We start from the raw sequence: 24415 nt of genomic DNA on the forward strand, positions 1-24415 counted from the left end.
TGTAATTACAGAGTGAAAAAGCAACCTTCGAGTCACACTCACTACTGTTTATGTGAAAACAATTACTTCCAGGTTCCAGGAGATCAAAAGCCATGTTTTTGAGGTTGCTTGCACATCTGAACTGATGCCAAAATGTCTGATGGGAGAGGGCGCTTGTCAGTAATTCGGCAGAGTGGGGTTGATTTCAGGGTACATTAACTTTTGGAAGCAATATGTCAATTTCATGTGTGATTTTATTGCTAAGCGATTTGATACTTAAAAATGTCTACCCTGTTGGACTTTGTTCCCCTGCTACAAGCAATTTTTCATCCTGCTGTTCTTCTTAGTTGACTATGTAATTTGATAGACTTAAGATGTATATTCATGCAGAGGAATACAAGAACAAGAAAAGTTTGTTGATGACTGTGTTCAATGAAGTACTAGTTGCAGTGTTGGCCAATGTGGATCAAAAAGGCGATGACACTGCTTCACAACTACAGAATTCAATAAATCACATCAAATCCAGTGACTATGCTGCCAGCACGAGGTAAGTGAACTTTTCTTTTTCTGACCAAAGGATTAGAATGAATCAAAACTAGGCAGAATTATAATTAACCTTTTAAGACCTTATTGAATGTCTTGATGTTGCAGTGAAATACATTTCCTTGTCAGATACAGCATATTTGTCCTGACTTAAGATATAGACAGCCCTTCCTTCTACCCTTTGCTGAGAAATTGATTGAGGTTGATGTGACTATTCAAAGTAAATGTTAAGACCACCTTGATGCTGAGAGGACCTTTTAATTGTTTGATTAGCTTAATATAACAAGAAACGATGAAAAACTTGTGATAACTGAGCTGCAACATAAGAATAGAACCCAATTTAATGCGTCATTACCTGGATAGTGTTTAGCATTTTGATATCAAGCACAAATAATGTATTTGAAGAGTTGGGATTGGTTATTGGAGTAAATATATGGTTTCAAAACAACAGTCTTTAAGCATGGAGAAGAATACTTGGAAAAGGGACCTATGGGTAAAAGGATCAATTAGGAACATCTAATTCCAATAAAGGCTTGTCTCAGCTAAATACTTCATACAATGCATAATGTACACTAATAAGCTCACCAATTATTTGTGATTTGTAAGGGTAGAAAGAAGTTTTGATGACTCAGATAAGGATTATTTTAAGGCCATAATTGAATTTAACATTTGGCTCTGTATATGATGTCTTTAAAGAGAGAGAAGCCTTTGAATTGGAAATGATCTCCAGTGACCAGAATCTCTAGTTTCTCAGTGATTGTTTTCCTTTCTGAAACAGGCTAGACCAAATAAATGCTAAGCATAAGTCCATACAGCACGATATGTTTTGGCATACACACCTCAGTTGGAACTTTTTTAGTTTCATCTGGAAGAGAAAATCACTCTTACTGTAAATGAGAAGGCAGACAGACAAAAAAATTAAAATAATAAAAAAAATAAAAAGTTCTGTAAAATGCACTACATTACTAAAATTATAGTATAACCCTTCACTAGAAATCCATATTAGGTTTTAAAATATCTTGAAACAGTTTCTCAAATTACATGTCACAGCACACAGAGAGTTGATCTCTTTTTTGTACACTAATATTTACTGAAGTGCTCTACTTTAAAACATATTTTCATTGTGCATTTAGCTTATCTATGGACATATCTTCCCATTCATACATTATAAAGACATATTAGGTCGTAATTTGTAAAAACAATTCGGTACATAAGGTAGAAAGAAATGCAATGCATTTTCTGTAAGAGAGAAGCAACAAACATATTACTGTACCACCATAAAAAGGGCAGCGATCTTGAATATATCTTTTGGGAAAATATGTTATAAATCTTGACCTGAGAGGCCGATACATTATGTATGAAATCTTCCAATAAACACCCAGTGAATTATGGTCACAGTTATGGATTTTTCTTGTGAAAAAGGAACATTTGCAAAACAAGCTGCGTGAATCATCCTTTCTGTATAATATGACATTATCTAAGATCGATTAAATATTAACTAATCTCTTATGCTTACTATGCAGAGATTCGGCTGGACAGGTGCAGTCATGTTCATAGTGATGAATGGTGCTCATTTGACCCACTTTTACATATCTCCAGATACACAATTGAAATTCTAAACACCCTGTCTTTTTTTTTTTTTTTTTACTTTGTGAACTGCCTATCTAGACTGCAAAAACGCTGTATAGGAAGGCAGCTCACTAGGTTTAAAGACACAAACTTTACTTTATCTTTGATGTAATAGTGCACATTTCTCTGAAAAAATTGTACACTACTACATGTACGTTGTATGTTTATTTCTGACAACAAAGAATGGCCACTTGAACATACACAGATCCTATACAGGCTTGCTTGACAGCACTAATGTAATATGGCATCTGGAAAATATGACCCAAACTGTCCCCTAAGATTTTGTGTCTGCTCCTTCAAGCGCCAGGCAGCATCCATGTATTTCGTGATTTCTGAGTTCTGCCGTGGAAAATTTAGTCTTCTGTCACTGCGATCTGAGACAAGCTGAAATATTGTACAAAAGAGCTGATTAGGATGATTACAGAAGGTGTGTTAAATGTAGATATTCTTCCCTTGCAAATATTTACAATGGTAACCATATGCAAAAATATCATTCAGTAGTTACTCTTTTTGTCACTACCATAAAGCTATCATAAGTTACAATAAGACAGGATTTCCTTCAAACAGTGAAAGATGCTTTTAGAGTCTTACTGTCTTGTTTCAATTCCTTTTTGATGACAATGGTGGCTACTATATACAATCAATATACAACTATGGTTTTGTTGCAGAAAATATTCTTACTACGGTAAATTGTTATTACAGCTTACCCAAAATATACTGTGCAGATGATGGTTAAATGTATTCTGGAATATTATATGTGCAAATCGGGAAGCAATCCACTAGGCTAAGCTGAATGCAAAATAAAAATTAGAGATGTCCCGATCCGATACCATGCTCATGTACTGGTACTTGTACTCGTAAAATGCTCCGATACCAAAAACTATACCATCTGATGTACGAATGTCATTACGTAAACATTCAGCCCCCAAATTAAAATCATGTTATGTCCTGTTGAGATTATTTAACTGCAAAAGCTGCGTTTTAATGAGATAAATATATAGTTTGCATGTAATTCAAATGTGAGCGCTTGTGAATGTGTGGAGACAGTGTTGTGCTGACGCCAACTGCTCATACCTTTTAAAGCTTCTCCTTGGCTCATACAGGGAAAACACCATCATGAGCATCATGCGCTCTCTGTTTGTAGCAGATGTAGTGTCAGACACATACAGAGTACATAATTATTTAATTAAATAGCAGCCTTTTTCAGTTTAATTTGAGACACGTAGCGACCGGCTTTTCCAGAGTGGGAATCTGCTGTCATAACGTCAGAGCTCCTTGGTCAAAACAACACTGAAACACTTTAAAATAAAAGCTCCATCAAAATTAAAGCTAAATTTATAGGAAAAAAATATGAAAGAAATATATCACTGCTGTAAAGGTATGTAATATTCACTGTAATACTACTACTAATACTACTAATAATAAATCAGTAGTAATTGTATTATACCTAAGCAGTATTTATAACATCTGTGATGAACTTTTAGCAGCACTTCATTTGACAAAATATAAACTGGATTGTGCTGTGAGGTTCTGTATATAAGCACTTCATTTGATAAAAATAATATTAATTGTTGAAAATTAATTGTTACATTTTCATTTGATTAAAGTTTTAATGAATTAATTTATTTAAACACCATTTTGATGATAAAATTGAAATAAACTGTTGATATGGAGTTTAGAAAAAAAAAAAAAAAAACAGGTATCAGACTCGTATCGGTGAGTACCAAAAATGAAGTATCGGTACTCGTACTCGTTCTAAAAAAATGGTATCGGGACATCCCTAATAAAAACCTATAAAAAAAAAAATAATAAAAAAATAAAAAAATAAAAACATTTAGAAATAAGATACTTATGACAACGACATCAAGGACTGCATGTGTTACAGTAAAGTAAAACTACCCAGGAACAGTTGTAACCCTTAGTAGTAATGTGCTAAATAAGGCATTAGGCCTACAGTTTAAAAATGGAAGTGAAATACACTGGCAAAGTTTATACTCTAATTGTTTTTAAATATTTCTAATGCTTATGTAGCAGTTCTAATATATTAGTAGGAACTCTTCTTGTTTGTCCTGGTACGAGGCGTCCTGTGACATGCACACACATGCACACAAACAAAAATACACATTTAAAAATATAAATATACTGTATGTCTGTCTATTTGTCTTGTTTATTTTACTGAACGAAGCTTTCTGAATGAATAATAGCTAACAAAACTCTATTAGGAGCATTTGCTACCATGTTTCTTATGCATCGGGTACAGTTGTACGAGTTACTGTATATTTGCCACCCCCCGCTGACCATCTTGCATGTTTACCTGATTTTCTCAGTGACCTTGCTTCCCAGCATGCCCCAAAATATGTTAATTTGAAGTGGACTAATCAATAAATACAAGTAAAGATTGCTGTCCTGGTCAGGCAGGAATAATGATTTATTCCCCCCCAACAGATTTTCTATAATAATTTTGCAATAATGTGGACTATTTTCTTCAAATTTCCCACACAGGGAGATGATGTTAATGCAAATGTGCACACTGATAAGTTTAAACTTGCATGAGTAGGGAAATATTCATAGTGTTACAACTGTACTCCATAATAACTGCAGCCTACTCGGCCTACTTCATAATAATAATGCTTTTCAGAAAACAAACAAACAACAAAAAACAAAACAAACAAAAACAAACTAAAGTTTACCAAAGGACTGGATAACCAGCCTATCTCTTGTGGTTCAGTCTGAGGGTGGGTGTACTTATTTGATGGCTGCAGATGGGCCCTATGAATGGTCCTGATAAAAGCAGCTGAGTAAAACGATTTTGTTAATAAAATTTGTAATGGTATACAACTGCGTAGCTGTTCTGCAAGTAGATAATGCTGCAGCCCGGAGATCTCCGAATGGGGCTGAAATCTCCAAAACAGGGCGTGGTAACTCCACAAGGGGCATGGTTACTTCAGAAGTGGGTTGGGCCAGCTCCAAAAGGGGGCAACACTTTCACACATGGTTAGGGTCAGGGAAAGGGTTAGGTTGGGGGCTTTGTATTTCTTTGCTGGCAGTTTGGAGCTCCTGTCCCTTTTTGGAGCTCAGCCTGCAGCTATATCCTTTTCAGATTGTCAGCCATTAAACCTAATCACCTAAACGTTTAGTAAATACAATTATTGATACTACTTTAAAGGGTTAGTTCATCCAAAAATTAAAATGATCTTATATACTCACCCTCAAGCCATCCCAGATGTGTATGGCTTTCTTCTGCTTAATACAAACAAAGGTTTTTAGATAAATATTTCAGCTCTTTAGGTCCTCAAAATGCAAGTAAATGGGTACCAACATTTTTAAGCTCCAAAATGCAAATAAAGGCAGCATAATGTAATCAATAAGACTCCAGTGGTTAATCTTCATCTTTCATCTATATCTTCATAAGCAAAACGATAAGTGTGGATGAGAAACAGAACAATATTTAAGTCCTTTATTACAATAAATTCTCCTCCCTGCCCAGTAGGTGGCGATATGTACGAAGAATGCGAATCGCTAAAAACAGGAGAATGTGAAAGTGGAGACTGATAGTAAAAAAGGACTTAAATATTGATCTGTTTCTCACCCACACCTATCATATCGCTTCTGAAGGCATGGATGTAACCACTAGAGTTGTTTGGATTACTTTTATGCTGCCTTCAGGTTGGGAAGGTTACTTTTAAAATGTAATCCATTACAAATACTGATTCCTTAGTAAAAAATTTAATCAGTAACTTTATCCCATTACCTCAATAAGAAAATAATGTAATCAGATTACTTTTGTTACTTTTGTTTACCTCAAGATTGCATATGTGAATAAAGTCATGAGAAAAGCAATATGTTCTAGAAGACTTTTAATCATACCTTGATTACAAACAAACCATTTTTGAGTAATGTAGCTATTATATATACACTATATTGCCAAAAGTATTCGCTCATCTGCCTTTAGACGCATATGAACTTAAGTGACATCCCATTCTTAATCCATAGGGTTTAATATGACGTCGGCCCACCCTTTGCAGCTATAACAGCTTCAACTCTTCTGGGAAGGCTTTCCACAAGGTTTAGGAGTGTGTTTATGGGAATTTTTGACCATTCTTCCAGAAGCGCATTTGTGAGGTCAGACACTGATGTTGGACGAGAAGGCCTGGCTCGCAGTCTTCGCTCTAATTCATCCCAAAGGTGCTCTATCGGGTTGAGGTCAGGACTCTGTGCAGGCCAGTCAAGTTCTTCCACACCAAACTCACTCATCCATGTCTTTATGGACCTTGCTTTGTGCACTGGTGCGCAGTCATGTTGGAACAGGAAGGGGCCATCCCCAAACTGTTCCTGCAAAGTTGGGAGCATGGAATTGTCCAAAATCTCTTGGTATGCTGAAGCATTCAGAGTTCCTTTCACTGGAACTAAGGGGCCAAGCCCAGCTCCTGAAAAACAACCCCACACCATAATCCCCCCTCCACCAAACTTCACAGTTGGCACAATGCAGTCAGACAAGTACCGTTCTCCTGGCAACCGCCAAACCCAGACTCGTCCATCAGATTGCCAGATGGAGAAGTGTGATTCGTCACTCCAGAGAACGCGTCCAGAGAAATCTTGTTTTAAAGAATAGATTGAAATAGATTTAAATATTTTTAGTGCCTTGATTTACTTATTCCTAATTTCTATGAGTTTTAAAATGTTACATGTCAGTATTTCTCCCTCACCCATATTTTTGAACTGTTCTTAACAATACATTTACGAAATCAGATAAATTATCCATTGCACTTTTCCCATCAGAACTTAATAACATTTTCAATTAATTTGTTATTCATGTGTACAATCTGGATTTTTTTTTTTTAACAAAGCAAAAAAAAAAAAAAAAAAGAAATGCTGTCCCAATTACTGCTGTCGTTACAACATGAACGCATTTCAGAGAACAATTTTAGAGTTTCAACTGATGTTAAGATGGAAACGAGAAGTCACAAAGTTTCGACAGTAGGTGTCCCATGAACCGGAATACTGGCTGTTTGCCAGATGAGTGGTCGTTTCTCCACTTCTATTCCTGCTCCTGCGAAAATGATCGACAGACGGCCGAATGGTGAAATTAGGGAACACTTATGACAAATCTTTAGCTATCCTAGCTAAAGTGATTTTCATGTGGGTCTTACCTTTAAATGCTTCTTTAAATTATATGTCGGGTTCTTGTAAATTCACTGTATCTTCAAAATTGGAAGGTAGCCTCTAAATTGCACTGAACTGTAAATTTGTTTACCTTTTCTCCACTGAAGAAACAAGAATGTCGGAATTTCTGCAGAAATAATCATATTTCTCCAGTGGCCATTGCGATGAAACAGCAATTAATGGTTTGACCTCATTTGCCTCGAGAGCACAGAGTTGATGTGAGACAGATGTTATTTGTGCATGCGACAGTGAGTGACGCCAGGTTCATGTGAGTTACGAGAGAGAACCAGAAGAGATCTGGAGTGCACATCTGATCATATCTGTATTCTGTACTAAAGCAAGCAGCGGTCTTCATCATTTTATATCAGGAGGATCTTTTTTTCTTTTTTTCTTTTTTTAAAATTTTTAATCCTGCAAGTAATCCCAATTTTTACCAAATGTAACTGTAATCTGAATGTTATCTGTTTATGTAACTGTACTAGATTACAGTTACACAATCTTTGTATCCTGATTATGTAACACTGTTACAAGTGTCCCGTTACTCCCCAAGCCTGGCTGCCTTTATGTGATTTTTGGAGCTTCAAATTTTTGGTATCCATTCAATTGCATTGTATGGACCTACAGAGCTGAGATATTCTTCCAAAAATCTTCGTTTGTGTTCTGCTGAAAAAAGAAAGTCATACACATCTGGGATGGCATGAGGGTGAGTTTATGATGACATAATTTTAATTTATGGGTGAACTATTCCTTTAAGACCTCTGTCATGAAAAATAATATGAAAATGATAAAAAAAAAAATAAAAAAAAGACTGAAAGTTGGTCATATGGATTTAGAGTTTTATAATCATTGTTATTAGTAGTAACAATAACTGAAATGCATTAACTATGGTGCTGTTGTATCTGGTAAAATATGATAAAATGTTGTCAAACTGAAGGGAAATACTTACGGTCCTCCTCTTCTTTTCCTTATGTGATGTTGGCCATGGGCTTATCTGTCAAAAGACGCTTTTTATGCATTGGTCAAATTAAGGCAGATATAATACTGTAAAAGCGAAGCTCATCACTCACGTTTCTTGAAGGAGTTGATGTTAAACTCTGTGTAAAGCGTCTAGTGTCTCAGCTCTTTCATTATTGTCTCCACATGAATAGCGGTTTGGTGAACTATGACCACGGGATCTTTTTCTTTAGGTTTTGCCATATTTACGAATGTCTTGTTTATTATTTATTATGACAAATATTTGCTGTTTATGATGCTCGCCGAATCACGTCCTGCAATTACTACACCGCTTCAGTTTTCTTCAGAGAAATGTTGCTCAGCAACCGTAAATAAAACACTAAAGTATTACTTGATTTCCCCACGCGAGGGCGCGCAAAGCCAAATAATTACCTAGTGCAATAAGTTTGTCATACTGTGTTTTGCGTCCTGATGTGCATGGTGGCATATACAAGGCAGTCATTATGATACTTTAGGAGCCATTGGATAACACAGTGGAACATAATCTGCTTGAGCAAAATAAAATTCATAAAAATGTATATATATATATATATATATATATATATATATATATATATATATATATATATATATATATATATATATACACACACACACACACACACACACACACACACACACACACACTACTGGTCAAAAGTTTTGAAACCCTTGACTGAAATGTTTTTCATGATCTTAAAAATATTTTGATCTGAAGGCGTATGATTAAATGTTTGAAATTGGTTTTGAAGACAAAAATATAATTGTGCCACCATATTAATTTATTTCATTATAAAACTAAAATTTGATAAAAAAGAAAAAAAAAAAGAAAATAATAATAAATAAAAAAATACGTTTCTGAAATTGATGACTTGGACCAAATAATAAAGAAAAGCAGCCAATAAGTGCCTAACATAGATGGGAACTCCTTCAATACTGTTTAACAAGTATCCCAGGGTGATACCTCAAGAAGTTGGATGAGAAAATGTCAAGAGTACATGTCTGCAAATTCAAGGCAAAGGGTGACTACTTTGAAGATGCTAAACTATAACACAGTTTTGATTTATTTTGGATTTTGTTTAGTCACAACATAATTCCCATAGTTCCATTTATGTTATTCCGTAGTTTTGATGACTTTACTATTATTCTAAAATGTGAAGAAAAAAAATCATAATAAAGAATGTGTGTTTCAAAACTGTTGACCTGTAGTGTATATATACAGGTGCATCTCAATAAATTAGAATGTCGTGGAAAAGTTCATTTATTTCAGTAATTCAACTCAAATTGTGAAACTCGTGTATTAAATAAATTCAGTGCACACAGACTGAAGTAGTTTAAGTCTTTGGTTCTTTTAATTGTGATGATTTTGGCTCACATTTAACAAAAACCCACCAATTCACAATCTCAACAAATTAGAATACATCATAAGACCAATAAAAAAAAAAAAACATTTTTAGTGAATTGTTGGCCTTATGGAAAGTATGTTCATTTACTGTATATGTACTCAATACTTGGTAGGGGCTCCTTTTGCTTTAATTACTGCCTCAATTCGGTGTGGCATGGAGGTGATCAGTTTGTGGCACTGCTGAGGTGGTATGGAAGCCCAGGTTTTTTTGACAGTGGCCTTCAGCTCATCTGCATTTTTTGGTCTCTTGTTTCTCATTTTCCTCTTGACAATACCCCATAGATTCTCTATGGGGTTCAGGTCTGGTGAGTTTGCTGGCCAGTCAAGCACACCAACACCATGGTCATTTAACCAACTTTTGGTGCTTTTGGCAGTGTGGGCAGGTGCCAAATCCTGCTGGAAAATGAAATCAGCATCTTTAAAAAGCTGGTCAGCAAAAGGAAGCACGAAGTGCTCCAAAATTTCTTGGTAAATGGGTGCAGTGACTTTGGTTTTCAAAAAACACAATGGACCAACACCAGCAGATGACATTGCACCCCAAATCATCACAGACTGTGGAAACTTAACACTGGACTTCAAGCAACTTGGGCTATGAGCTTCTCCACCCTTCCTCCAGACTCTAGGACCTTGGTTTCCAAATGAAATACAAAACCTGCTCTCATCTGAAAAGAGGACTTTGGAACACTGGGCAACAGTCCAGTTCTTCTTCTCCTTAGCCCAGGTAAGACGCCTCTGACGTTGTCTGTGGTCCAGGAGTGGCTTAACAAGAGGAATACGACAACTGTAGCCAAATTCCTTGACATGTCTGTGTGTGGTGGCTCTTGATGCCTTGACCCCAGCCTCAGTCCATTCCTTGTGAAGTTCACCCAAATTCTTGAATCGATTTTGCTTGACAATCCTCATAAGGCTGCGGTTCTCTCGGTTGGTTGTGCATCTTTTTCTTCCACACTTTTCCCTTCCACTCAACTTTCTGTTAACATGCTTGGATACAGCACTCTGTGAACAGCCAGCTTCTTTGGCAATGAATGTTTGTGATTACCCTCCTTGTGAAGGGTGTCAGTGATTGTCTTCTGGACAACTGTCAGATCAGCAGTCTTCCCCATGATTGAGTAGCCTAGTGAACCAAACTGAGAGACCATTTTGAAGGCTCAGGAAACCTTTGCAGGTGTTTTGAGTTGATTATCTGATTGGCATGTCACCATATTCAAATTTTTTGAGATAGTGAATTGGTGGGTTTTTGTTAAATGTGAGCCAAAATCATCACAATTAAAAGAACCAAAGACTTAAACTACTTCAGTCTGTGTGCATTGAATTTATTTAATACACGAGTTTCACAATTTGAGTTGAATTACTGAAATAAATGAACTTTTCCACGACATTCTAATTTATTGAGATGCACCTGTATATATAAAAATGTACTATAAAAAGGTACTATGCATTGTTGACAGTATTGTATATAGTGATATTATATTGAATTGCAAATGTAGTTATCAATATTAATACTACATAACAGGATTGAGAGGCAGATGTGAATTTACTGAAATTAACAACAATAAAATCTGTAAACAGTTATCTATGTAAGGCCATGACAGTAGGACTTCTTATCTGATATTTCTCTTTCATCAGGATCTTAATTATGGAATTAAAATGTTTCCCATTAATGTTCATTAGAACTGAACATATTGACAGAGGAAAAACTCATAGCTTCATCCTTAATTCACAGGGGTCCAGGCATTAAAGCTCTTGTAAAATTATCCTGCCCTTATGATAATTTATCACAGTTCTTGCATAGTATCCAGAGTTTAACTGTGGTATTAGTAAGAGCATGGCGATCACAGGTAAAACCATGCTCCTTATTACCAGTTGTATTTAGGGTTTCAAAAAAACAAACTATGGAATTTAAAATTCTGAAAAATAATATCCATGTAGATGCTATAAAAAAAACTGCACGGTGCCGGATTGCAATTCAAAATGCTTTTGATGGGGCTGCATTTCCATGTAGTACCTGATTAAAAAAAAAAAAAAAAAAAAAAGGGCACTTAGTTCTTTGATATTGTATCAAATATTGCAGTGAAAAATATACAGTATATTTATTTATTTCTAAACAGATTTTATTTATTTATTTATTTATTTTTTATGTGGCTGCATTTCAAGATATTTTTCATTTTGCATTAGGCACCACACATTTCATGTTTTAATTTTTATTTTTTTACAATCCTCATAATTCATTGTTTAATCCCAAATTATGCAGTGTTTAAAGACACATGCTGGATATGGAAGTTTTAGACCGTGAGAAAGTTTGTAGTGCATCTAACAAGAAGTTTCTGTTATGTCTGTGACAAGCAGTCATCCATAACACAATCTGTGCAGAAATACAGATACACACTGCACTCAAGCCCTATTGTTTACACGCACACCATGATAATTCTTTATCTCACACACAAAGGGACAATGTGAATGTGTATGAGTGTGTTTGTTTAGGTGTGAGCAAGTATATGTTGAGGTTCAGATAAATTCACCTACCATCATTCTTTGTCAGCCAACTTCATCTGAAATGAAGCTTTATTCCCTCAGTCACATAAGCAGAGAAGGCGACTGCAAAATCCCTATCTGGTAGATAAACCCCAGGAGCACATGAAGGCACTGATTGTACTGAATACACTCGCCATCATTGAGGCCCAATTGAGACGCCACCTGGTCATGGGAAACTCTCTTGAAAAATCAGACTGGCTCTGCCCGATCTGAGTTTTTACAGCATATTCTCTGTTTACAGGGATATGTGAAGGATTCAGGGTGCCAAAAATGAAACAATGTACTCATAGCATTGGATTATGGCTCTGACAGTCTTGGTCTGCTCTAAATGTTTAGTCTTTGAAATGTAATTTGGTGTTCCTGGTAGGCTAGATTGGCTAAGATAAGAACACAGACAGTACAGACAGTAAGCAGTAGTAGTTTCAAATTCATCTCGAGTTTGTTGCCTGCTAGCCATTATAGCACGAATAACATCTGGTCTAATCAGTCAGGATTTCTTTTGGATGATTTCTCCAAACCATTCATTCCCAAGTCATTTCCCAACAAAGAAATCACAAGATTTAAATCTATATAGGGGTGTGAAGTCAATAAGTCACCATGGAAAAAGAAGCTGTCTTTTTTATATCATTGTTGCCCTGTATGATTCCCTTTTCTCACTCACAAATATTATAGTTAGCCACAAAGATGCATTGAAAGTAGTAGTTAGCTAAATAAAGTTTTAAGAGTGTGTAAAAATCACTTGAAAAGCTTAAATTAAATTGTTCTGAAAGGTATAGTGAAACTTCTGGCATCATTTAATCACCCTCATATTGTTCCAAATCCACACAACTTTCTCTCCAGAAAATGAGATGTTAGGCAGAATGTTAGCCTCAGTCACCATTTACTTTCATTGAATGAAAAAAAAAAAAAAAATGCAATAAAAGCTACATAGTCTCATAGAATGAACGTTACTATAAGTGCATTTTTGTAAACTGACCTTTACGTGCCACATTCTACATTTCACTGCAGTTTCCTGGTGAAATTAACACAGTTACAACTGTGCGTTTTATTAACTTTCACACAATCATGAGTACAACAGCTGATTATGACTTTATAAACACTTATTTTTAACACTATTAAACTATTACTTACTGCTATGTTATGATATCGAAACACTTTTACTCTGTAAAATGCATCATTTGAACAATGATGCATTTTAATGCTTGTATTGCAGATCCACCTACATTTACACACTTATTCTAACATGATTAGCTTGTGTGGTAGCTCACCTGACAGAGTGTTGGACTTTAGACTTAGAAGACCGCGATTCGAACCAAGCACGCCAGTGTCATAGAAGCAATACAAAATGACATCTTCAGAAAATGTGTTTTTCATTTCGGTTAGGGAGGTATGTTTTACTCATTAAAACCTCCATCTTATAAAAAACACCAAAAACCTTAAAAACCTTGTCTGATTACAACACCATTACACTCTCTTTTGGTGGCCACCGCTGAACATTTCACTGGGAAACTGCAGCGGATCATGTAATGAAGCACGCAATTTTGTTTTGCAAAAATCATGAAATCAGGCTGAATAAAAGTGAATGGTTACTAAGACTAACATACTGCTAAACATCTTTTTTTGTTTCACAGAGGGAATAATGTCATACAGATGGTGAACAACACAAGGGTGAGAAAATGACAGAATTTAAATTTTTTGGGTCAGTTATCCCTTTAAATATCGTAAAAGGCTAAATCATTTGACCAACATAAACCTCTGCAAACCTCTAACTGGCCTCGTAGAAATCTTACATGATCACTCTCTGGAGTACATTAATCCTATTCTGATATCCCTATGGTGGGCCAATCCATATCTGCAGGACCAAGTTAACTTTTTGGCATATCTAAATACAATGTAATTTGATTTCATTAAATTATTTGCAGGATATAAAAACATTTCAGCCAATTTTGCTTGAGAAAATATTATTTGATTTGTTTGAAACTTTTGCGCTGACACCATGCCTCATATGATGTTGTTGGCACTGAGCTTAAAAAACAATTTTGTTACTTAAAGCAGTAAGGAATTTTTAAAAGATGCGTTTTATACAATATTTTATATTTTAATAAAAATTTGAATGTGAACATGAGTTCAGTTTAGTTTCTACAAACTAATAATTACATCTTGTGCAGTAAGGCTGACATTTGAAGAGTTGTTGTATCCTGAACCAAATGTCCTTTTGCAGCAATGACAAAATCTTAACAAGTGCTAACAAACTGTGATCAGATTGGAGACATATAAAATGGGTTTCATATACTTTATACTGTACCTGTGCTGTACAGTGACTCCATTGCTTTATATGTGAAGATATACAGTTTAATATGCTAACTTCACCCACACTAACCGTCAGAGGATCTGATTGTTTAAAAAGATTTATTTTGTTCTCTTCTATAATGAAGATAATCTAACATGCATGTTTAAGCGTTTTCTTTTTTTTTTTGTAACATGATCACCTTTAGTTATTGGTTTGACATTTGTGGAACAATGTTTATGCCCATGCAATAACTTACATTGGCACTATGCTGCCATGTGTTCTCAAAGAATGTCTGTTATCTGATTGGCAAAAATACTGTCTGGTCCTCGCAAGCTTATCAAGTGTCTGCTCTCCGAGTTCTGGTCTTCTATCATCAACGATAGAAAGCTAAACAGAAAGACACACACTTCTCTTTGTTGTCACTGCTAATAGCAATTTCAGAGAATATGTCACATAAAACATGTTTTCGTGCTTCTTTGGTATCCCCTTAGCCTTAGAACACAACAAGTGTTTTTAAAATACCTGTCACTTCATCCTTCCCCAAGAGGATGTCCAGAGAGAATAAAGACAGTAAAAGTAAGAGAAAGACAGAAACAGTTTGCTGCTTGTCTCACATTCTTGCCTGAAGTGGTTTTTGTTTGGGAAAAGGATCTATCACATGGGGATCCACATTGGAATTCGTCATGAGTGAGATTTGAGCAGTCCTGACAGGTGAGAGAGAAGAAAGAACTGTGGACTTTGTTACTTTGATTACTTAAAGACCATTTGATCAACTAGCATGCTCTCCATGGCCACTGTGCTTTGTCTCCTGCATGAGAGAGTTTTAAGTTCACTCGTTGAGACTCCTTATCAGACAGCACTGTCTTAATGGGTTTTTGATGGCAGTAAATGTCAATGGACACAGACTAAGCATGCCCATACTCTGTGTCAGTGGTTCCCAACCCTGTTCCTGGAGGCCCCCCAACACTACACATTTTGGATATCTCCCTTATCAAACACACCTGATTCAGCTCATTAGCTCATTTATAGAGATTCTACAGTCTGAACAGGGTGTGTTAGATAAGGGAGATATACAAAATGTGCAGTGTTGGGGAGCCTCCAGGAACAGGGTTGGGAACCACTGCTCTGTGTGGTTTTATTAGTAATTTTATAGGTAGCTCTGACACCAACTATCAGTCATTCATTTAATTTAATCAATCAATCAATCAGTCCGTCCATCTATCTATCTATCTATCTATCTATCTATCATTCTTTCTCAACATTGCATAAAAACTGATAAATTATGACATGTTATGTATATATTTTAAAGTTTCATTCCTACATGTGGATTAAGACCTGGCTATGTTGGATAAACAGCCTCATTTGTCTTAAGATAGGGATAGGGCAGAAATCAGAACAGGTTTTCCCTCGCTCACAAGGTGATGAGCCAGCTAAATGTCAGATCTGTCTTCAACTACCACTTACAACTTGGCAACAAAAGAGGGACTGGATTTCTGCAGAGCGGCTAGACTATGTTTGCAGAGTATCAGTTGGAAGCTGGGCCTGTTTGGGCTTATTTCCAAAGTAGGTGGTGGATGTAAAGAAGTTGTGTTTGGGTGTCTTGTGAGTATGACAGATATTAAGGAGGAACTAGTCCAAAGCCAAAGATCAATTTTATCTTCAGTTCATTTCTTCATTTGTTTCACAGGAATGCTCAAGGAGACTGAAAAAAATATAACTGACAAAAGTATAGTAAGGAAAATTCTATAGACTCAACTCCACAGTACAACAAGATATCTGGTATTGAATGAACCCCTACTGAGTTCTTTAAACTTTCAAATTTGTAGAACATATTACTGTTATGTCAATTCATTCTGTGAGGAGAAAACAGCAAGCTGCCATTGCCCTGTAAAGAAATGTTGATGTTGGTTTGCTAAACACAGATCAGTTTTTTCCTTCAATATTCTCACTGCTTGATAATTAAAAGAAACAGTCATTTTAATTTTATTTAGCTATGTATCAACAGTTGGTGATGAGAAGAAAATAACACATCTCTTAAACTGTGATCAATTATTCTAAACACATATTACAATTACACAAGTTCACACTCTGTATCTCTTCCCTATAAAAAATAATTAAATAAAAATAAATCTTGAAAAGGAGACATTTCACCAACATTCTCATGGTCTTGTATAAACCTGTTTTACCATAGAAATGAAAGTTTTACAAGTTTTAGGTACTTTGCAATTATACTACTGGCAATATCATACCATATCTATTCATGTTTTACTAATGGTTTTTGCATTGTTTTAGATAACGAATAAAAAAAACAAGAGAACCACAGAAAACAATTCTGTAGCCTAGTTGCTGCCATCCATCAAATTAAGACTGATGGGCTCATTAAGTTCAAAGAGACTCATAGACATCCCATTAAACCTTTGCAGTGAACCCTTTACTTCAGAGGACAAATGTGGCTTAGATAGTCATGGCTTCATATCCATCATATTCATCAAAATAAATCATACATCTTTAATCGCTTTATAATATATGACAATCCAAAAAAGATAAGAGAATTTAAAGTCATTTTGTTAATGTAATCAGTTGACTTTCAGTGAGAGTACTTTACTTTATGAATGATGAACGATGGAAACCAGGCTGAAAGCTGAACAACTACAACTGGTCACTTCTACCATCTGCAGATGGCCCTCTGGGTTTTACAGGGAAATTCCACACTGACATGGCATTTCGTATGTACTCGCAACATGACTGTAATGTCAAAGAATGTCACTAAATTATGACATATTTTCATCCCAGGCTACATAAAGCCTTTAAGAAGAATCAAGAAGACTTTCTGGGGAATCATTTATTTTACGTTACAAATAAAATCATTAAAACAGATACAGTGGCCCTAAAAATTATTTGGACAATTTTGGGCTGTTACGCAGTCATACTTAAGAATGTATACATTTTATACCATTAGATACATCTAAACAAGTTGCATCTGCAAACAAATGATTCTAGAGCTTTTTTCAGATCTAATTAACTTTTCTGAGTCATTCATTGATGTAACCAGCTGTGATTTTTAGTGGATGTATGAAGTCTGTTCCTTTAAAGTTCATACAATTGTCCTAGCAAGACAACAACACGTGTAGTTCAGCAACTATGGATATTATCCAGTAAGGTTCGACAACCATAAAGTGCTCAAATAGTTTTTATACAACAATTATACAACTAGAATATGACTGGCTAAGCAGCGTTCAAGTGCTGCTATTTAGTATAAAACCACAGGGATGCTTCACTATTTGTATCACTCCGCTTGTTTGTATTTACGGCTTTCCAATTAGTGGTGGAATTTTGTTGTTTTTATTTCATTCACCAATTCCTTCATTGACAATTTCTCCACATGCAGTATGCACAGATAAGATCACATAAGCTCCTCTCATCTGCACTGGAGAAGTGATGCCAATCACTGCCTGTCACTCCTGTGGAGCCCAAATGACGATCAGGTTACACTAAGACGCTTCCACTTATTGAAACACTTAGCTCAAGTGCCTCAGATTTGTTCAGACATGTCGGATGTCTCCTTGCACTTCTTAACACTGTCAGAGTGGTGTCTTGTTGGTGTGTTTATCTTGGTCATTGGGTCTGTCCTCATACATAGTCGATGGATTCGAGGTAAAGGGGCCGTGTGGTGTGGCATGATGTAGAGTGTCCACTTATGTAAAGTTGACCACTTTAAGACCTGTCTAAATCTCCTTTGTAATCCTTTGTGGAGGATCTTCTGTGAATCCAATCACACTCTTAGTTCCTCCACTTGACAAAGCTGGTGCCTTCTGGAATAGCTTTGGCTCTAGAGTACATTTCCCTCCATCAAGGTGCTGCCAAAGTTTCCACAGTATCCACATAACACCTGTATGTTCAGCTCAAAGACAAATGAAAGATAATTGTTTTTTGTACTAATTGCAAGTCCTCATGGTACAGGCCGATGCAGTTTGACAGTCACTATGGAAGTAATAGGCTCTTGTGAAACACAGAACTGCTTTGAGTCGCCTCTCAAAGGTCCTGTACTTTCCATTGCCACCCATAGAAATCAGTCAACGTTTACTTGTAACTAAGACTGTTTATGAGTGTGTAAGAGAGACTGAGCTGTTGAGTGTCAGAACACATGTATATTTTAAGGATTGTTAATATTTCTCTCACACTAAGGCCTTTATTTACTAAAGGTTTGCCTCAATAAAAATGGCAATGACATTTCATGGCTGGTATTTGGTATTACCACACACAAAAGTGTCCCCAGTATGGGTATATCCAACCTATTTGCATCCTATCTGTGGATGCAAATCTATGGATGTCAAATCACCCACAATACAAAGTGCACAAGCAGTTTGTTCGATTAGTACCCTTTTTTGGGATCTTTGTAAATCAAAGCCCTAGTTTTTTAACACAGTGCTGAACACTGACGCATATGACTTGCCCTAAATAGACCTTTTCTATCTTTTCGCTTCAACTGATATCATGATAAAAAAAAAAAAAAGGGTGCCCCTTTTTGCTGAACAAAATAAAAGTTTAGAGCAACCATTGTTACATACCTTTTCACTCTCTGGAGATGAGAGGTTTTCTTCTCTTTAAGAGATTTACTCTGATAACATCAGCACACATCAACGGGTGGAAAGATCTAATATTACAAACAAAGAGGCACATCAGTCAAGGTAGGACTGATGCGATGGGATAGAGGCATATCCACAGCTGTGTGTGCGAGTGCTTGTGTTAGTGTATAAAGATGTCAAAGCTGACACGCATACTAACAATCAGGGTCTCATCAACTGTCCAGGGCCCTCTCACAGAGTGAAGCATTGAGAAACACAAGATTTGATTCCTTTTGTGAGAGTCTGATAAACCAGCCAACAGCCAAGAACGAGTCCATACAATATTCACCACCAGTCCGACACTGTGATATGGCACAAACAATTCTTTTAAATGACTTGTACAATTCCATTATGCCGTAGGCTCTCTTTTAAAGGTTATGCAATCAATAACTTTTAATGGTTTTGATTTTCTGCTTGCTTTGTTATCATTCTCAAGTTCTTGTGTCACACAAAAATAAATAAATAAATAAATAAATATATAAATTAGCTATTGGCATAACTTTCTCAGTGCTTAAGCTAATTAATCCCATGCTTGTTTTAGCAAGGGGGCAAAATCCTTGGAGAAAAATATAATATAAAAGGCACAAGTACAAACACACACACACACACACACACACACACACACACACACACACACCACAGACACTGTGCCATTGGAATGGAGTAATATTTAAGCCATATTGATTACATGGCAGCAACTGTGAATGTGTGATATCATAACAGCATTCTGGCAGGCAGGGGACTTTGGGTCTATGACTTGACTGGAATGAACTATATGAAATCAAACTGTCCTTACATACGTTTATATACCTGTCATTCTGTGAGAAGAGAAATCAGTTTTGTGATTCAATAATGCTCAGTATTCCTGCTTCAATTAATGATAGTGTACCGATTGTGTAAATCAGTGGTTCTCAACTGGTTTTGCTTCAGGTCCCAGATTTTACAGCACATTCGACATGCAGTGCCCAGTGCCAGTCCTACACCATTTGGCACCCTTGGCAAGACCCTCCAGTCAACCTCCAGTCAGTTTTTGTTTTCTGTCTTCTAAAGCAGCCTGTTACTGTTTTACTGCATGACAAAGCGCTTAAAACTATTTAGCCTGCACGTTAGACAAAATTATTGAGAAGAACCGACTCAAAAGAGTGACTATTTCACACATCGGGCATTGCTCCGATTCATGAGCCCCGCGCTTGTGAGTCTATGGCCGTGTTCACAATGGCATACTATCCATACGAAGCATCAAAGTAGTATTTAATTAAATAAAAACACATAAACATAAACACATACAGGGCAGCTGCCTGTAGCTCTCTCTCTCCCGAACTGTTATCCCTCTCGTCGGCTTGATTAGCCTGATTAGGGGCCGGGCATGCATCATCATGGCCTGGCCCTGCCCACCTCCTTGCCACATGTACGTTTGTCCATGGTTTAAAAGGTTAAGGGCATTTCATGCTGTCCATGTTGGCAAAATATTCTATTATGAAAGCTGAAATAAATGTTACATCAGATTAAAAATAACTGTATGTGCATCTCCGGGGCGCTGAACACTCTGCACTCAAAAGCGGTGCTTTTACACAGTGGCGCCTGGAGCTGTACGGCCGCACACACTGTGCATACCTTGAGTGCTCCGATCTGAGAAACATTTATTCTCAGAATATTTCATCAATCATGAAGTGTGTCCAGTATTTCTGTTGGCTGTTTAAAAGAACTAGCGCTGCCGTCTGTTCTTTTCAGTGAATTTTTTACAGTCTGAATCGATTTGTGATTCAGTACAATTCGTTCAGACCACTCTCTCGCGCTTTTTCAATCGTTTTCCATGTAAACTTTCACTAAATGGATGTCTTTTTACTAGGGCGTCACGTTCAGTGGCGGAGCTAGGGGGTGGCTAGGGGTGGCCGTGGCCACCATGGACCGAAGCCTGGCCACCCCATTGGCCACCCAAATCACAATTGCCATTTTGGTAATTTTTTTGTCGTGGGCACAATTTGGTTTTTAGAGGTGGAACCGTCTCTGTACAACCGCAACACACAGGAGACTTAACATGTGCGCACACCAAGGTCGCCACACCTCTCCAACCCGGGTGTCACTGTATCTACTCCTCTTTGTTTTTGTATCCACGCACCTGCACTTTCTACACCAAACCTATTTCCTGTTTCCAGAATACACCTGCAACCCATTTATTGTTTGTGACCCATTAGTTCAGAACCAGTGGTGTAAATCATTGTGTGGGTATTTCCAGAGTGCATGTCTTAGATGAAAATGATTCAAGTTGATTCAGTTCTCTGGCAACATAAAGGGCTCTCAAACTGAGCACTGTCAAAGCTATATAATACACCTAATAGTAGAATGGAAGTCAGAGGATTTAAAGTGTCCAATTCATTGTCAACCGAAACTAAAAATAAAACCCCCTCGCTTTTCTTTTGAACACAACTGAAGTGCTAAATTTAAACAGCAAAGTGATATAGAGAAGTACAAAATGAGCAGCCTCAGGAAAGTTGAATACCATCAGTTTTTCAACCGTTGATGGTGGAATGTTGGCCTGTGTGAAGCCTTTATAAATAAACTTCAGTAAAACCTCTTTTTGACATAAGTTTATACTCGCTAAGACTTCATTTCTTTTCCACTGGGCATCCCCGTTCACACGCAGGCCAAGCTCCTGACGGTTCTTTCCAGAAAACCTCTCTTGCGATTTATCCTAAATATATTTTGGTCTTTTTTAAATTTATTTTTTACATTGGATATAGTGAGTGCAAGCTCATTCTGAAGATGAAAGAGGCTTTAAATATTTCATGAAGAAATAGACAAACAAGCATTATTTCATCATCAACATATTTTGCTCTGCAAATATCTGCATCTTTCAGAGACTGCATGGATTTTTTCTTCATTTTTTTTTCCAGTGTAACTGATGGCATGTTGAGCATACTAACTACTGCAGGTAATTCCCAGGCTTTTACAATGTCCCTGACCAAAACAATTTAAGGTTAAGTGTTTGAGAGCTTGACTGAGTGAGAGCTGAATGGATGGAGAAATAATGGTGTTCAGACCTTCAGTGTCTCTATTAGATGATGTTTATTTAGACAGCATGAATGTATGAGCAAAACCATCTATTTCTTTAACAGAGAAAAGTGTTCAACCAGAAAACAGAGCAGTCATTTTCCACAAGCAGATCTCTTGTAATAGTGTGAGACTGAACATTTGAAGGGCATAACCCCCAAGCTGACTGGGATCATATTTTAGAAACAATACCATAACAATAATGTCAAGAGATTAGGTACTGTCCCACTACCTGCATCCACACCTAAACTTTAGTTTCCCTAGGATTGTACACAAAGAATGTATGATTACTTCTGATTGAGTTTCTCAGCTCAAGAGATAGGCTCTATATAGCACACTTCATACTCTTTTCAGAATAGCATGCATGGCTGATTTGTGCTGGTTCACTGCCTAGTCAGAGGGTAGTTGCTACATTGGGGAAACCTTGTAATGAGACCTTGATCCCCACTCAATGCGCTGAACAGGCAGATCAAGTGGGCTTGGCCTTCTTTTATAGCAGCTAAGCACTGCTACGTGGTCACATCAAGGCCTGAAACCCACTTGCAAAAATATAATACAATTTTTACAATGACACTCTCCTGCATACTTACTTTCTTTTTATCTGATTCAGTCTCACTATCTCTCCTATTTTCTTCAGAACACACACACATACACTGGAACACAGAAACCTCCCATTAATGTGTTTATACTAAAGTCATTCGGGATAATTCATCTTCAGTGGACTACTTGAATGCTTGTTTCCACAAATAAAGTAATGGCATTTTGACTGATTGAATGTGTTTGAAAGACAAAAAGTCTTCAATTTGTGTGGAACTGATACAGTAAAGAAACAGCTTTTGGCTACACTCGAGTTCCCTCTGATATCTGTCAGCACACACAGGTCAATAAAGGACATTTCCTCAATGGTCAAGAGGAACATTTACAGCCGTTTACAGCAGTTTTTCCCAACCAGTTTTGCCTTATGCACTTATTATATATCAGGGAGGTACAAAAACCTCTTCATTGACATATTATAGAGTATAAATATTATATATAAATATGTAAGATTATGCATATAAAGTGGTGGGAAAGTTATTTTATTATTTAATTATTGCAGTTTTACATTGACCTGAGTGTTTTGATGCGGTTACATCACATTACTGTGACGTTTGTTACTGTTCTTAGATCAGCAGAGACGAAGTGGGAGGAGAATAGGAAAGTGTGCTGTAATTTTGTGAAAAAGAGAAGTGCAAATGAGAGCTCTCTCTGTCTGGTGTCTTTACAGTAGGCCTACATTAAGTGTAATCCACACAAGTTGACAACGCTTTCACATTCACAAGTCGTAATTCTGTTTTCTAGGTTAATAAGCAACCTAAGCAAAGTATCCTGGAACCTGCAAATACCTGTTGGGTCTGCATACCCCTGGTTGGGAATCTCTGGTTTTAACATTTAAGCCTATGTATTACTTTATGTTCAGACAACGTAGGTTCTGATAGTTACTAAATTCTTTGTTGCTACATTCTGTAATTATTGACAACACAGTTGATGCATCTTAATGTCAGATTAATTTGTTTTTCCCCTCTCTGAAATCAGACACGGTGTAATAAATGTCACAATGGCATCAATTCTTTCAGCAAGGACAAGACCTTGCCTTGTTGCACCTGTCAACAATCCGGTCATGACCAGAATGTTTAAGGCTTCATAACGGTGTAACAAGATAGACCCATGTGTAAGTGCATGTTCAAAGCAAGTACTTTGGTCTAAGATTTCAAACATTTGGCAGTACCCCAGTGTGTGAAACCTGGTAAAGTTGTGTTGGTCAAAGCTACTAGGAGCACCAGTAAACCTCCATGTGCCACTTGGGACAGGGAGGGCAAAATGTTTCCTATCCTAACTTGGAAAACACTTTCTGTACTCTCTTATGCCGTACATCTTTCCTCATTTCATTACAATCCCCTTGTGGCAAATAGACCATCCCCCAGGTGCCTGTTTCCATATAGTTAATGTTTTGTTCTCCAGCTTCCGCAAACATTATGTAGAATTGCTGGTGCAAATTACTCCACACATTGATTTATATATTGTCTGGCTGGCTGGAACAGTTAAGGGTTTGACGTGCCGAGAGCATCTGGTGGCGTAGTCTAATTGAGGGCAATTAAGGTGATTAATAGCTTTGTTTGAAGTAAAAACACAAGACAGAAGGGTTTGTGTTACTGGCAAAATGTTCTG

General features: G+C 36.7%; 1 pseudogene; it reads right to left on the minus strand.

Annotated features, from left to right (window-relative positions):
* Positions 1 to 2315: 2315 nt before the first annotated feature.
* On the minus strand, positions 2316 to 8574 carry LOC127449468 (protein FAM183B-like; annotated as a pseudogene).
* Between the last annotated feature and the right edge of the window lie 15841 nt (positions 8575 to 24415).

The sequence above is a fragment of the Myxocyprinus asiaticus genome, chromosome 12, assembly GCF_019703515.2.
Source record: "Myxocyprinus asiaticus isolate MX2 ecotype Aquarium Trade chromosome 12, UBuf_Myxa_2, whole genome shotgun sequence".
Classification (NCBI taxonomy): domain Eukaryota; kingdom Metazoa; phylum Chordata; class Actinopteri; order Cypriniformes; family Catostomidae; genus Myxocyprinus; species Myxocyprinus asiaticus.